This window comes from Ambystoma mexicanum, chromosome 9 (genome assembly GCF_040938575.1).
Source record: "Ambystoma mexicanum isolate Mex_15411 chromosome 9, UKY_AmexF1_1, whole genome shotgun sequence".
Taxonomy (NCBI): domain Eukaryota; kingdom Metazoa; phylum Chordata; class Amphibia; order Caudata; family Ambystomatidae; genus Ambystoma; species Ambystoma mexicanum.
Genome location: NC_090931.1, coordinates 120,741,661 through 120,755,048, shown reverse-complemented (window position 1 = coordinate 120,755,048; position 13,388 = coordinate 120,741,661). Strand labels below are relative to the sequence as shown.

The following is a 13,388-nucleotide window of genomic DNA, read 5'->3' as shown; positions in this document are numbered from 1 at the left end:
GGTGCTCTCTGTTTCTCCTATCTTTTCAAACTGCTTCTCCATCGACCATCCTGCTCTCCTCATGAAAGTCAGGTAGGGAGAAGTTCAAAAAGGATATCCTGATCTCCAACCCAGGCCTCCCTATTGCTGACACCTGTACCAGTCCTTCCTCCAGACAGACCCACACCAACATTCCTCTTTGTCGTTTCCTCGCCAGACCAATGGACACTTCATATGGTCTCTGTGCTCGCCCCTGTCTCTTCTTCTCCCATTAATGGTGGCACCCGGTGGGAGGCCCTCCTGGCCCCCTTCCACTCCTCTAAGATCATTATTACTGTTTACCTTAATGGCACAGTCTTGGTCCAAGGCCCTCAGGCCAAACGTCTGCTCTTTGATAGATGCTTTCTGCGTCTCATCAATTTCTTTTCTTTTCCTGCTGTCCCTTCTCTCTCTTCTTCGGCTCCCTTGCCGCCCCCTCTGCCTCCTCTTTGCCTACTTTGCCCTCTCCTATTTCCTCTTCTGCCTCCACTCGGGCTCCTTCTACACCTCCGCATGGCATACCTCTCATTTGTACCCCTCCCCAGAAATCTTTCAAGGTTGACAACATTCTCCATATTGCCACCCTCAACTCTCCCTCAGCTGTCGAACACTCCTCTGACATTTGCCGCCTCCTGGAAGAACTTGATCTCAATGTCCTTGGTCTTGCCGAGACATGGTTCATGGCCAGCTCTGTCACAAGCTTTGACACTCTCCTCCCTGATGGCTACAAGATCCTCTCTGCACCCACATACAACTGTTCCAAAGGGGATGTGGCCTTGATCTTCCCGGAGTGGATTCCTGCCTCTGTTATTTCTATGCAGGCCTACTGCTCCTTCAAATGCCTTGTCTGCAGGCTCTCTCTCTCTCTCCTGGCCACTCTCTTACCGTGGCTACTATCTATCGGCCACCTGGTCAGATCATCTCCTTCCTCTCTTAATGAGCAGACCTCTCCTCCTCCCTCCTAGCCTCGACCACTCAACTCATCCTTCTTGTAGAATTTAACATCCACCTGGATGCTTCCTGTCCCTCCTCTGGACTCTTTTGCGACCTCTGTGACTCTCTCTCAGACCTTCCCCTCACTATCCCTCCCATCACTCCTCTCTCCTGGAGTGATCTCTTTTTTCCTTTCCACCCATCTCTCCCTCTCTAGCCCTCAAGCCAAGCCAACTCCAGCACTGTCACGTACCTTCTCGGTCATCCGACCATTGAAGCGTGTGTCAGTTGAGGCTTTCACCGCCACTTTCTCTCCCCCTCCTCCTCCTCTGGCTGACTCACATCCTGACACAGCCCTTTCCATGCTCCACTCTTCTATCTCCGATACTCTTCTTCCCTGTCATGGGGATCTGCTTGAAACCCAAAGCCAAGTGCAACTCCTGGTATGACTCTGACCTTGTCACCTTTAAACGTAAATAAAGGGTGGCTGAGAGGAAATGGCTAGCTTCAAATGACAAACTGGCCTGCCACCTACTCCAAAGACAATACCGGCTCTCTATCCACACGAAGAAGAGAGCCAACATCCAAGCCTGCATCTCTCCGGTATCTAACAACTCGGCCGAACATTTCAAAATCTGTAAGGAGCTGGCCAATCCTGCTGTAGTCTCTACCTCTCCTGTTTGCACTCAGGCCCCCTGCACGGCCTTTGCGTCTCATTTCATTACTAAAACTCTGTCCACTCTCTCTTCCTCTATCTCCTCTTCCTCCTTCCTCTACCAGTCCTGGCCCGTCTGAGGCCCGCTCTCCTCCCCCTTTCTCCTCCTTTTCCCTGTTCACCTCTGACAATGTTTCTAGACAAGTCTGGTCTAGGAAAGTCTCATCAAAGCAGGTTCACCCCTGCTCATCCAGAACAATCAAGGACCACATCAACACTGGAACTGTCCTCTCCCCCTTAATCACTCTCTTGATGTGTGTTCCCCAGCTGTCTAGCCTCTCACCCTGGCTCTTCTGTTGCCCACAGCATTTCTACATTCTTCTCACTTTTTCAATTTCATGCATATGACACTCAGCTCTCTTTCATGCTCCCTCAGCCACTTCTACTTATTCTCTCATACCAGAATGCCTGGCCGCAATTCAGGAATAGTGTGCGTCAATGATCTCTGCCTTAATGCCAGTAAGACTGAGATCCTCCTCATTGGGACAACCGCTCCCTCCTTTGCCCTCTCTCTCTGGCTGCCCACTCTGGGCCCCCTTCCTGCTCCTTCCTGTGAGGCTAAGAATCTTGATATCATTTTCTACTCCACTGTTTCCTTCTCTCCTCACATCTCTGATTTCTCTAAGAAGTTAAACTATCAGCTGCACCTTCTCAGCGGTATTCTTTCTTTTCTCACTTTCCCCCAGAAGCTTGCTGTCTTAAGAGCTCTGGTTCTTTCTAGGCTGGGCTATTGCACCAGCCTCTTTCTAAATCGGCCTCTACACTTCGACCTTTACAAGTTATCCAGAACAGTACTGCAAGAGTTGTCCTTGGCCTCAAACCCAGGGATTGTATCTCTCTAGCTCTGAAATGTCTTCACTGGCTTCCTGTGGCTGCAAGGATCAACTTCAAGACCCTCTGTGTTGTCCACAAAACTTTCTGGGGCCTGGGACCACTCTCCTCCAACTTTCTCTTCCAAAACTTCTTCCTTCTGGAGGTCTCTGCTCATCCATCTCCAACTCTCTAAGGGTTAGACCCTTTTCCAAACAGAGAGTTTGGGGCAGATCTATTTTCCTTGGCTGGGGCCTCCCTTTGGAAAAGTTTCCATGCTTCTTTCAAACTTGAGCAGAATCCCCTCTGGTTCCGGAAGCAACTCAAGACCTTTCTTTTTGCTTTCCGCTTTCTCTCTTCCTCTCCCCTGCTGATGCACCTGATTGCTCCACGCACTGGTCACCCTCTGAACTTGGACTGAGGTTCCTGCATGTCCAGTTACCCTTGCACTGCCTCCGGGCTCCCCAGAATTTAAGGGTCTGTATCTGCAACCCTACAGTCCTTTCTCTCTGCACGTATGAGCCACACACTGGCTGCACTTGTTAGTTAACAGCACTTCCCCCTTCCCCTCCCTCTGACACTTCTCCCCTTCCGTCTTCCCCGCACGTTAGCAATCTGAATGACACAAGGCCTAGTAAGATTGTTATTTTGTCCTCCCTTGTTTCCCCCTCCTTGTCTTGTGGCACGTAGAAACACTTGTGCAAAGGTGTGTTATAAATGCCACATCATATCATGTATTGTGCTTGACTGATAACACCAACTTTTCTCCATTAATATCTAAATTGACTTTGTAGCTCGTTGATGTATGTAATGCAATGACATGTGATCCTTTTTAACTTTTGTACTTTTTTTTTTTTTTTAATTGTATCACAATTTTTACAAAAAAGGAAGATAGAAAGTCCTTATGACCTTGAATTCATATCCTAATTTGGTTCCTTTACTTGACTTGACCTCAGTCCCGATTCTCAGATGAAGAAGAAGGGACTTCGACGTGATGTGATTATTGTATGTCTTTGGGGGTTGGACTTCCCTTCGCTTGGTCGATCTGTTACAAGTTCAGAGCTTTAAAGAACAAAGTCACTCCGATGACAAAGCGCCTGTTGTTACCACCGGACAGCATTGCCCATAGATCTTCCATGTCTAAGGTAGAGTAGTTCTTCAGTGGGTCTGCAAGGAATCGATGTCGTTCTGTCACCAGACCTGCGCATTCGAGAATCAAGTGTTTCGTGGTTTCTATTTTGTTCTCAGTTTTGCAGAAGCAACACTTTTGTACTTTACTGAATGCAATGTCATGTTTATTACTTTGTGATTGCATTCTATCTTTTTGGGGGTTCATCTCCTTATCGTCCATTATTTCTTTTCTCTTTTCCACCTTTATCTTCAGTTATCTGAGCTCTCTCTCAAAACTCTACTCTTTTGTTACATTGCCTGTTTATGAAAACACCTATCTGATAGCTTGGTGTTATTTTTGTTGAACCGTACTGTGTATGTGCATCCATCTTATATACATTTTCCCATTCTGAGCACGTGGTGAGTCACAACTTTCAAGATGGCCACCATATCCACCATGAGTAATTCTAGCCCCATTGTAATTTGAGCTACATTAACAAGCCACCACAATCCCTCCAATTAGCGTGGGACTCTTATATCCGGCAAATGCCATCCTGCGTGAATGCATTTGGGAGCAGTTCAGGATCTTTTAGATATCAACATAGCACAGGACTCTGGTAAGCCAACACATATTCTTCATACCTTCTTTTCCATAGGAAGCTATGATGTGATGCATACAATCTTGCATGAGGACTCTAGACTCAATTTATGCATATCCTTCATACGCCACACAACGTGGCGGCATGGCGGACAGACCTACCATTAGAATTATTGTAATTACAAATCTTTTAAAAAGACAGACATTACATGTTACATTTCATGCATCTTTATTTTTTCGGTTCATTTTTTTGTTCATCATTGATATTTTTCTCGTCGATTTATCTTGCTGTGTTGGTCCATTCCAACTTTCTGTGTCATTTGCTCTGTTTATTTTTTTGTTCATTTTTGTATTACATTTTTGTCTGCCAAATATATTCTTTTCACAATGTTTAGCTATGATTATGTTGCTTAATCAATAACTGTATGTTGATGTCCTGATTGTGGCATGTATGTTGCTATAGTCTAGCCATTGTGGATTACAAGCAAATATAACTTCTGCGACTGTAACATAGGACTTTAATAGGTGTTTGTGATATGTTGGTGTTCATGGTGATGGTTTTGTAAATATTTTATTTAATGCCATGGCAGATACATTCATATTTTGTGCTGCCTAAGTTGATATACTGTGCTGGCACTGATGATGGCGGCAAATAGCTGGGCAGACCCTCAAACTAGTTGATCTTAGTTTCCACCATCGTCAAATTCAGCCTGGATGTGTTTTTTGGCATTCTTCATTATTATATATCATGTGCAACTTTTGAACTGTATTGTGGTGGTAGCCTTTTGGCACAAATTATGGTGACTGTAATGTACTGTTAATGTGTTCATACCTTGTTGTACTGGAGCACCACTCCAGTGATTGATTAACAAAGCTATTTGTTTACACTTGCTGGTGAAATGTTCCTTTTGGTTTAAAGCCAGCAGTAACCATACATCTTTGAATAGACCACGCATTGTCCTTTTGATACAGTGTGTATAGTGTGACTATGTAGTAGCACAGATATTATTGAATTGGTATTAGTATGATCTAGTCGTTTTGACTCCGGAGTATTCTTTTTGTTTATGTGGATTTAGGGAGAGAGGCCATTTTGTTGTTCAAAGTTAGGCACTCACCTCTGTTGGAAGACTTTGTTGGTTATGTTCTCCCACTGGACTTGCCCATCAATGTTGTCCTGCTGGTGCTGTGGTACTGACCACTACCCATTATGGCCAAGGCATCTGTGATTGGATGTGCAGGTCTTTGTCATCCATATCGTGCATGGGCACTTTGTGCCTGATTGCAATGTTGTGTAACATGTGATACATGGCCACAATGACACAAACCTTCCCAGGCGGGTACATCATTCCACCACCTGTCTGATGCAGGCACAAAAAGTGGTTCCTAAGCAACCCAAACACCTCCTCAATGTGGCTGCATTTGAGGTTGTGGGCTGCATTTTAGCAGTGTGTTCTGGCTTTCATGAAATTCCTACGGGTTGACATCAGTCACTGATATTTTTTTCCATGTTTAATTACTTATTTTTAATTATGATTGTTCTTATGCAAAAGGCGAGCACAGTAAATACTTGATATTTGTTTCCAACCCATTAGCGCTAAGGGATATTACTCTTTGTATGGTTAACTGGATATCCCTGGCAACATATGCTTTGGAATGTGCAACAGAGGATGATGAGAGCTGTTACTGTAACACTTTCATTGAGGAGGATATTATGCACTTTATGTTTTTTTTTATCATGGGTATTCATTACTTTGAACTAATGTATCATATTGTTGATAAGAAAATGTACTTTTATTCACTGCCAAATAGCTCTGTTTTACCTTTCACCACCTAGGCATTACGATGCTTGTTTGAGCCTCAAACTTTGCTTAACATCAGCTTTAAGGATAAGAAGGACATTTTTTTATCATTCATTTGATAGAGTTTTATTGAATTTATTTAAGCAAATGTGACAATTATGAATTGTTTTATTTGATAACTTCTTATGTACCTCTTGTATATATTTGTTTACTACTTGGTACATTACCTTGAATTCTTTGCATGTTTTAAATTCTTTGCATGAGGCATTTTACCTTAAATACGAGATGTTGTCTTATTATTGCGAAGAATCACAATTACACCGGCAGTTATAGCATTGTGTGTTTGAGTTATACATGATATGCTTAATGAATGTCTTTGAATAATGCATTATCAAGCGACTGATCATTTGAGTCAATTGTTGGTAATTTGTTGCCGTGGCATCAAAGGGGTAGGGGAAAGATGGCAGCCAACCCCAGGAAGCAACAGGAGGGCTCATTTCTGAAGCCATTTACATGTTTTTATTACAAGTTTGTTAGGGTTGTCCAAGGTGACATTGATAGTCTATTTGATGCTTTCAAATACCATATTTCGTGACAGCTCCCATTTAAAATCTCTCTCAAATCTTTTATGAGGAACAGTTGTATCGTATGTCGATCATTCATCATAAAAATATATTTCCAATTGTGTTTGCTATATACAGAGATAAAGTCAGTCAACTCAGTTTTAGAGCAGAATTCAATTTTTGTGGTTCTTTCTAGTTATCTGTGTGGGTCCCCTAACTGTTTTGCTGGCTTCCATGATTTTTCAACTTTTCTTTTGTGACTAGAGACACTTGTTCTGTAGTAACATCTGTTTTAATCCTTTTCTTGGTGTGCTGACCTAGGCCTCCTATACTGCTATCAGGGCAGTGCTCCTTTTTTAGGGAACCCATTTTCATCCTAGACTGATTCTAAAAGCCAGGAAGCGAGTTATGGAGTAGGTTGGTAGCAGCTAGAATTTCTTTATTTTATTAAATTTTATTGATCATTTGTAAGGCACTTAATACAACAGAATTGTGTTTCAAAGTGCCACAAGGCTAGATGGGAAGGGAACAGAGGAACTAATAACAGTGGCTAGAAGACAAAAAAGCAACAATATTATATATACAGTCAAGGTCATACTAGGCCTTGTGGCATACGGCCGTGCAAGTGCTTGAAGATAAGTGCAGGGGAGGGTGAGCATAGGTGCGGACAAGTGCTGTAGGAGGACCCAATAGGGAAGTGCTAAGGGGAGCCAGGCAGAGAACCTCAGGCTAAGCGCTAGTACAGGCAACTCTCAAAGGTGGTATGTGGAGGCACCAGACAGGGGCCCGCAGTGCAATGCAGTGTGGGGGGTGCTAGTAATGACTGTGAGGAAGGGCCTGACATCCTGTGAGGTCCATGAGGGTCACGCCACCAGCCACAGTAGCAGTCTGGTGATTAGCAAGGAAGGGATGGAGTGAAAGAGGTCGAGAAGAGCAGCGTTTTGAGCAGATCCTGGAACTTTAAAAGGTATGGCTCAAATCTGGGAGGGGCGGGGGGGTTGTTCCGAAGTGAGGCACCAGCCGTGGAAATAGATATTGCCCCCACTCTGTTTAGAGAAGTTTTTGACAGTCATAGAGTTGGAATTAGAGGAGTGTAGGACTCAAGCAGGGGAGTATTTAGAGCCGGAAAGCTGGAGCTAGAGAAGTTGCAGGCCCCGGAAGGCCTTGTGTATGATACAGAGGGTCTTAAATTTGTTCCTTGCAGCCACCGGGAGCCAGTGGAGAGATTTTAGGGCTTCATAGATATGCTCCCTGGGCTTGAGCCGAAAGAGATATCTTTCAGACGTAGACTGGATTAGCTGGAGGGGACTGTGAGAGTATATATAGCATTTTACTGAATATGATGGCATTTTATGGTGTTCTGTTGCAAAGGCAGTGGCATTTTTTTGTTGTTGTTGACAGCAGTAATATGGCACATACATATAGTTATTTTTTGTGTTACCAGTATAACATTTGAACATGTTGTTGGTGGCATGCAAGGTACAGAATTCATAACACAGCAAAAGCCCAATGTGAAACTGCAGAGAATGAAGTGCACCATTTTATTTTTTGATACCTCATACATAGACTACATTATGTATATAACTATATAACCGACTAACTTAATTAACATTTACTAAACACTAATTCTAACTTCCCTAACCTTATAATGTAGTCTCATGTGCAGGTGAAAATACATATGTAGCACTGCTATAATTCGTTTTTAAATGTACACTGACATTTTTTTCCTCTTTTTCTGTGTTAGTTTTGCAGAAATAGGAAAGTATGCGCAGGAGGAAATAAATTGAAACAGTTGCAGAGAGCAAGGAGCTAATTGTTATAAAACTGAAGGGTGGTGCTGGGAACAGGCTTTTGACCTAATTGGAGGGAAGTGTCTGAAGATATGACACATCAAAATGGAAATTATCCGAGTTTTTCTAATGGCAGAAACGGAGGAGGGAAGTTAGTTCATGGAGACTGGGCTGTGAAGACAGAAGTCAAAGGTGTCACAGAGCACTGGCTTGAGAGTTTCTCGCCGTGCTTCCCAGACACACAAGATTACAGGAGCCGTTCAAGCTGACTGTGCCCGTCTTTATGAGGCGAGTGAAACAAGGTCGCATGGGGACTTCAAAGAAATACTTTTGGTAAGGAGATATGTACAAGTAAGGTCACTGTGTAAGGTCGCATGGATGACTGAGCTGTACTACAGTGTAGACAGGATAGGAAATCCCTGCATCTTTATTTCGTCATGTTCATAATGTGGGAAAATTAACTCATTTTAAAAGGCTTGCTTGCTCTGTTTCTTTTTCTTTTGTATTCCAGATGATGATGCAATGTATTCATGGTAAGAACTAATGGTTGTGAATTGCGTTTGTATATAATATAATGAGAATATATAAAAACAAATGGTTTAGTGTCATATTTGCATCTGTGAATTTATATAAATATACAGGGGAGATCCATTCTCTTTAGCAGTGCATTTGTCAATTTGCCCCTGCAGGTAAAATAACAATCCAGAATAAGCTGATAATATCCAGTGATAAAGCAGGTTTGTGTGTGTGTGTGCCTTCCTTGGATGTTGTTTGGAAGGAATATGATATAATATATAGATTGCTTGATGTAGATAAACCAGTGATACCCAGGGGCGCATAGATCGCTGGATGTAGATAAGCCAGTGATACCGGCCACAACCTATAGGTGGCACTCGTAATAAAATTGTTGGATTTCCATCACGTGCATAGGTCCAAGGCTCTCTATAGACCACTGGGAGATACTCTAATGGAAAGGAAGGTTTTGTTTTATGATGGGGTTATAATATAAGGAAGAAAACCATGCTCACCACTAAATACCACCCCAATATAATATAACAAGGTATGGTCACTAAAATAATATGAGGCCAAACCCAATCTAAATGCAAGGCTAATTTACCACCAAACTACCGCTCATATTTTGACGGTAAGAAAATACAGCCAAACCCCAAATTTACCCTAATAAGACATAATATCCTACAGGACAGAGAGAGTAGAGAAGGAGATTAAGAAAGAGGCTGCTGAAGTAGCTGGAAAGGACCAGAGCTCTGAAGCCATTAAGCATCTGGGGGAAGGTGAGAAAAGGATTAAAGAAAGGATTTAGTATTCGATACATCAGGTTTTAGCCACATCTACTGCATTAGTAGCCAAATTCAACTACATGGTATCTTTTGGGTAATAAAGTATTTTCAAAGCCCTACTCCTGGCCATTTTGTTTTGTGGTCTTTTTTGTCCAAGCTCACAAAGTCAACCTTAGTTTGTTCCTTGTGTTTTGTGCGTATTTTGTTGTGTATGTTTATGGAAATATTTTCCCATACAGCACTTTTTCTCCAAAGAGTGAAGCCCAAGTGCTCTGCTCATTTACTCATTTGGTCATGTTTATTGGTCTGGCTTGGTGGGCACCTGTTTTTTTCACTAAGGACAGGTCTCCCTGACCCCCTTAACAGAAGGCTGTGGAAAAATCTCCCCAAAAATCAGGGGTTCCTTTCATAAACAACTGTACCAGCAGAGAGATTTCAGAAGGTTGACATGATATTGTTTTGTTTAAATGAGATGGGCTCCTGAAAATTTTAGGTTTGCAGTTTGTGTGTTTGACTATGTTAATTCTAGCAAGTTTGGATTTATCACACTATTTGACCTAAATAGTATATACTGCTTTACAGAATTTGCTACAGACAGCATTCATTGATGTCCAGGGACTTGTAGGCAACATTTGGAAGTCATTTAGTCCATCCTTGGTGATTTAATTCATTTAGGTGGTGAAGCACACAGTGTACATATTTCACAACATAACATAACTTAAATGCAGCTAGGTGCATCACTGCTGATTGCATACCTGTTGTCTTCACCGTCACAAACATACTGAGCTATACGGCTCATGTAAAGGGCATCGGCTTCGTTCTTCCTCCATTTCTCTATCTCTTGCAAACATCTATCATTCGAGGTTCCAACAATGATTTCCTCGAAATATTCACAGGCTGGCAAAGTGTAGTGAACGTGGAAAGGCAAAGAGAGTAGAATCAAAGTTTTTCCTCTTATGAGACCTGGATAGATAAAAAAGAAATCAGACCGGAATACATTAAAAGCCGAAAGTATAAAGCAAATAGTTTCCATACTAATAAGTGTGATCAAATGAAAATGCCAGTTCTGCCAATGCGTAGGATTTTTTTTTTTTTAACTTGCTGTATCCACCAATGAATGGCACATCTCATTATGTCATTAATGATCACCTTTATATAATGGAAAACAACTTTAAAGAAAGATATTTAACTAGGAGAAAATGTCAAAATATAGTAGAATATAAACAAATGGCTACCAATAAAAAAAGAAAAATCCTTTTCCTAGTTTGTCTTTTATTTATTGTGGATGCATTAAATATATAGATTGGGATTTACATATCCAACAGAGCACAATACATTTTTCTTTATAATAATAATAAAATTGGTTATTTACAACGCGCTTAATACCCAGAGGTTTCTAAGTGCAAACTCTGTGTTTCTCCGTGTCATCTTGCTTCAAAGCGAGCGCGTTGACCCTGAGCTATCCTCCTGAGACATATTGTAATGCAGTAAGATTCTCAAGAAAAATACTTTTGTCTATAATGAATTTATTCGTACATCAGCAATGCAAACTAAACATTTTAAAACCATAAACTGAATAACACTTATGATACATACATTAAAAGTGAAGACTGGATTTCCAAGATGGCGCCCACTGGGAGGAGGACACAAGCATGAGAGCTTCAACTTGGGGCCTCTGTACCTAAGAAGTCTTTGCCGCTTGAGCAGCCACAACCGGAGTAGGAAGACAATATCCCCCTCCAGAACATGCAAGACCCCGTAAGCAATCATTTATTAGCGAGAAGGAGCTGCTTTAATTGCGGTTGAAATGGTAGATCATACGAGGGTGTGGCATAGTCTGGAGTGAGCTGATATTAAAGTAAGGGCCATGGCTAAGGCGATGAGACTTCTGTCACTCTAACAAAGCGATGAAATGAAGTGCGTTTGACACTGGCAAAATCTAAACAGCAGCTCCGATCCCATAGGTGAACTGGGAGTTTGCTCCAACAAATGAAGGAAACAGGTTTGCCCCAGACGGATAGAGCTCTTGAGTTGTTACATGGAGGTGGACGGGCATACAGTGGCCCCAGTGAGAAGCTGTACAAAGGGAGGTCAGTCATAATATGAAGTACTGTTGGAGGAGAGTACACGTTTCCGCCACCCATCATCGGGCTTGTTCGCTGAGGGCACTATGGCTACGGACATATATATTGAGAGAGTGGCTGCTGTCACCGACAGGCTGCGATGAGCGCTTTGAGAGCGGTCTTAGGCATGGAAAGAGGACACAATACCAAGTTCTATAGAGTCAGCCCCAGCGAGACATCTGTAAGCCCTATTAATACTTTTGGTCAGGGCCTGCAGGGTGATAAGTACGGGAGAAGATAGGCTCTGACTTTTCCATCAGGCAGGCTTATGAAAAGTGAAGAAAAACCTCAAGAGTGCATAAAATTGAGAGTCAGTCCCTCTGGGAGTCTGCAAGCATATACTAATGGAGATCTGTGTGGTTGAATACCTCCCCTTAGAGACCCCGAATCAAAAGCTAATGGTTCCAGTGAATAAGCCAGTAGAGATACATAAGAATGAGTCCCGAGTGTGAGTCTGCATATACTATTCCGATGCCCAAAGGAAGGGGGAAAGACGCTCTAGCTGGATCCAAATAACTGCATCTTCCATCTGAAGGCGGCCTGCACCATTCAGTCAGGGAATGACCACAGAAGGAGACCCACAACCAGAGGACAAAACATCACTAGAACAGAGGGAGGCGAGCGATACACAAATGGCAGTGAATAAAGAAGAGCCGATACAGTGCCTAAAGGGTTTGTCTTGTGGCGTCTGGAAGCACAAGTGTACAGGCACCATACAAATGTCTGATAAATAAAGGAATAAATAAATTGAAGACAAGAATCCAACATCTTTTTTGGACAAATTTGCAATACTTAAGGTGGAGTTGAGATAATCCATGTAGGAATTGATAGGACAGATCTCCAAGTTAGAAGAATGTACAGATATAAATGAGAGAGCCGTACAGGATATCATTAACAATATGACGAAGCATTATGAAATTCTTGAACACCGCTCAAGATTTTCTCAAAACCTATACATTCATTGTGAACATTTAGAAAACAGGTTGTGAAGATCCAACAGATGGATTAAAAATCTATGTAAGGATATAGGAGAGAAATATTTAAAAGATACAATTCAACAATTCTTTGGAGATTTGCTGGGAGACTCACCTGCAGAAACTGTTCAGATATATAGGATCAATCGGGTTGGGCCTAAAAGGATGGGCCCATGAATAAGAGCAAGAGACGTACTTGTGGCAATAACATCATACGACCAGAAGCAAAATATTTTGAGAGCAGCAAGTAGAACAGGTCCCACAGTATCTTGCACAAACTACCCTCCAGAAGAGGAGGCAATGGGTCCGGTGGTGAGAGCTCTAACTGAAAAGCAAATAAGATATAAATGGACAATCCCTTTTGGTCTTCTTTTTATGTTGGAGGGCAAACAACAGCAAATCTCCACATGTAGCGAGGGTCTGAGTATCTTGCAGATTAGAGAGGATGATTCAGGAGGCCCAGTATCTGCTGAGCGATAGCTTACAGTCTGAAATCGACCTTGGGAGTGGTCGAGGATTCGGCATGGGGGGAGGGGAAGTGGTTTCCCTTGAGGAACCCCTAGAGATTCAGGATGATTGGAGGTCTACATATAAGGATTCTAAACGCAATAACATTGAGGCATTCTTCTAGACTTTTAATGGCGTACACCCTCCTGA

The 13,388-nt window shown here is 42.4% G+C and overlaps 1 long non-coding RNA gene across 1 annotated transcript in view; it reads right to left on the bottom strand.

The window, feature by feature from the left end:
• Positions 1-13,388, bottom strand: part of LOC138487717 (uncharacterized) — a 325,395-nt gene that overhangs the window by 19,430 nt on the left and 292,577 nt on the right. The window contains exon 2 of the long non-coding RNA XR_011274529.1: positions 10,390-10,597. This is a non-coding gene — a long non-coding RNA (uncharacterized lncRNA). The remainder of the gene's footprint in view (positions 1-10,389; positions 10,598-13,388) is intronic.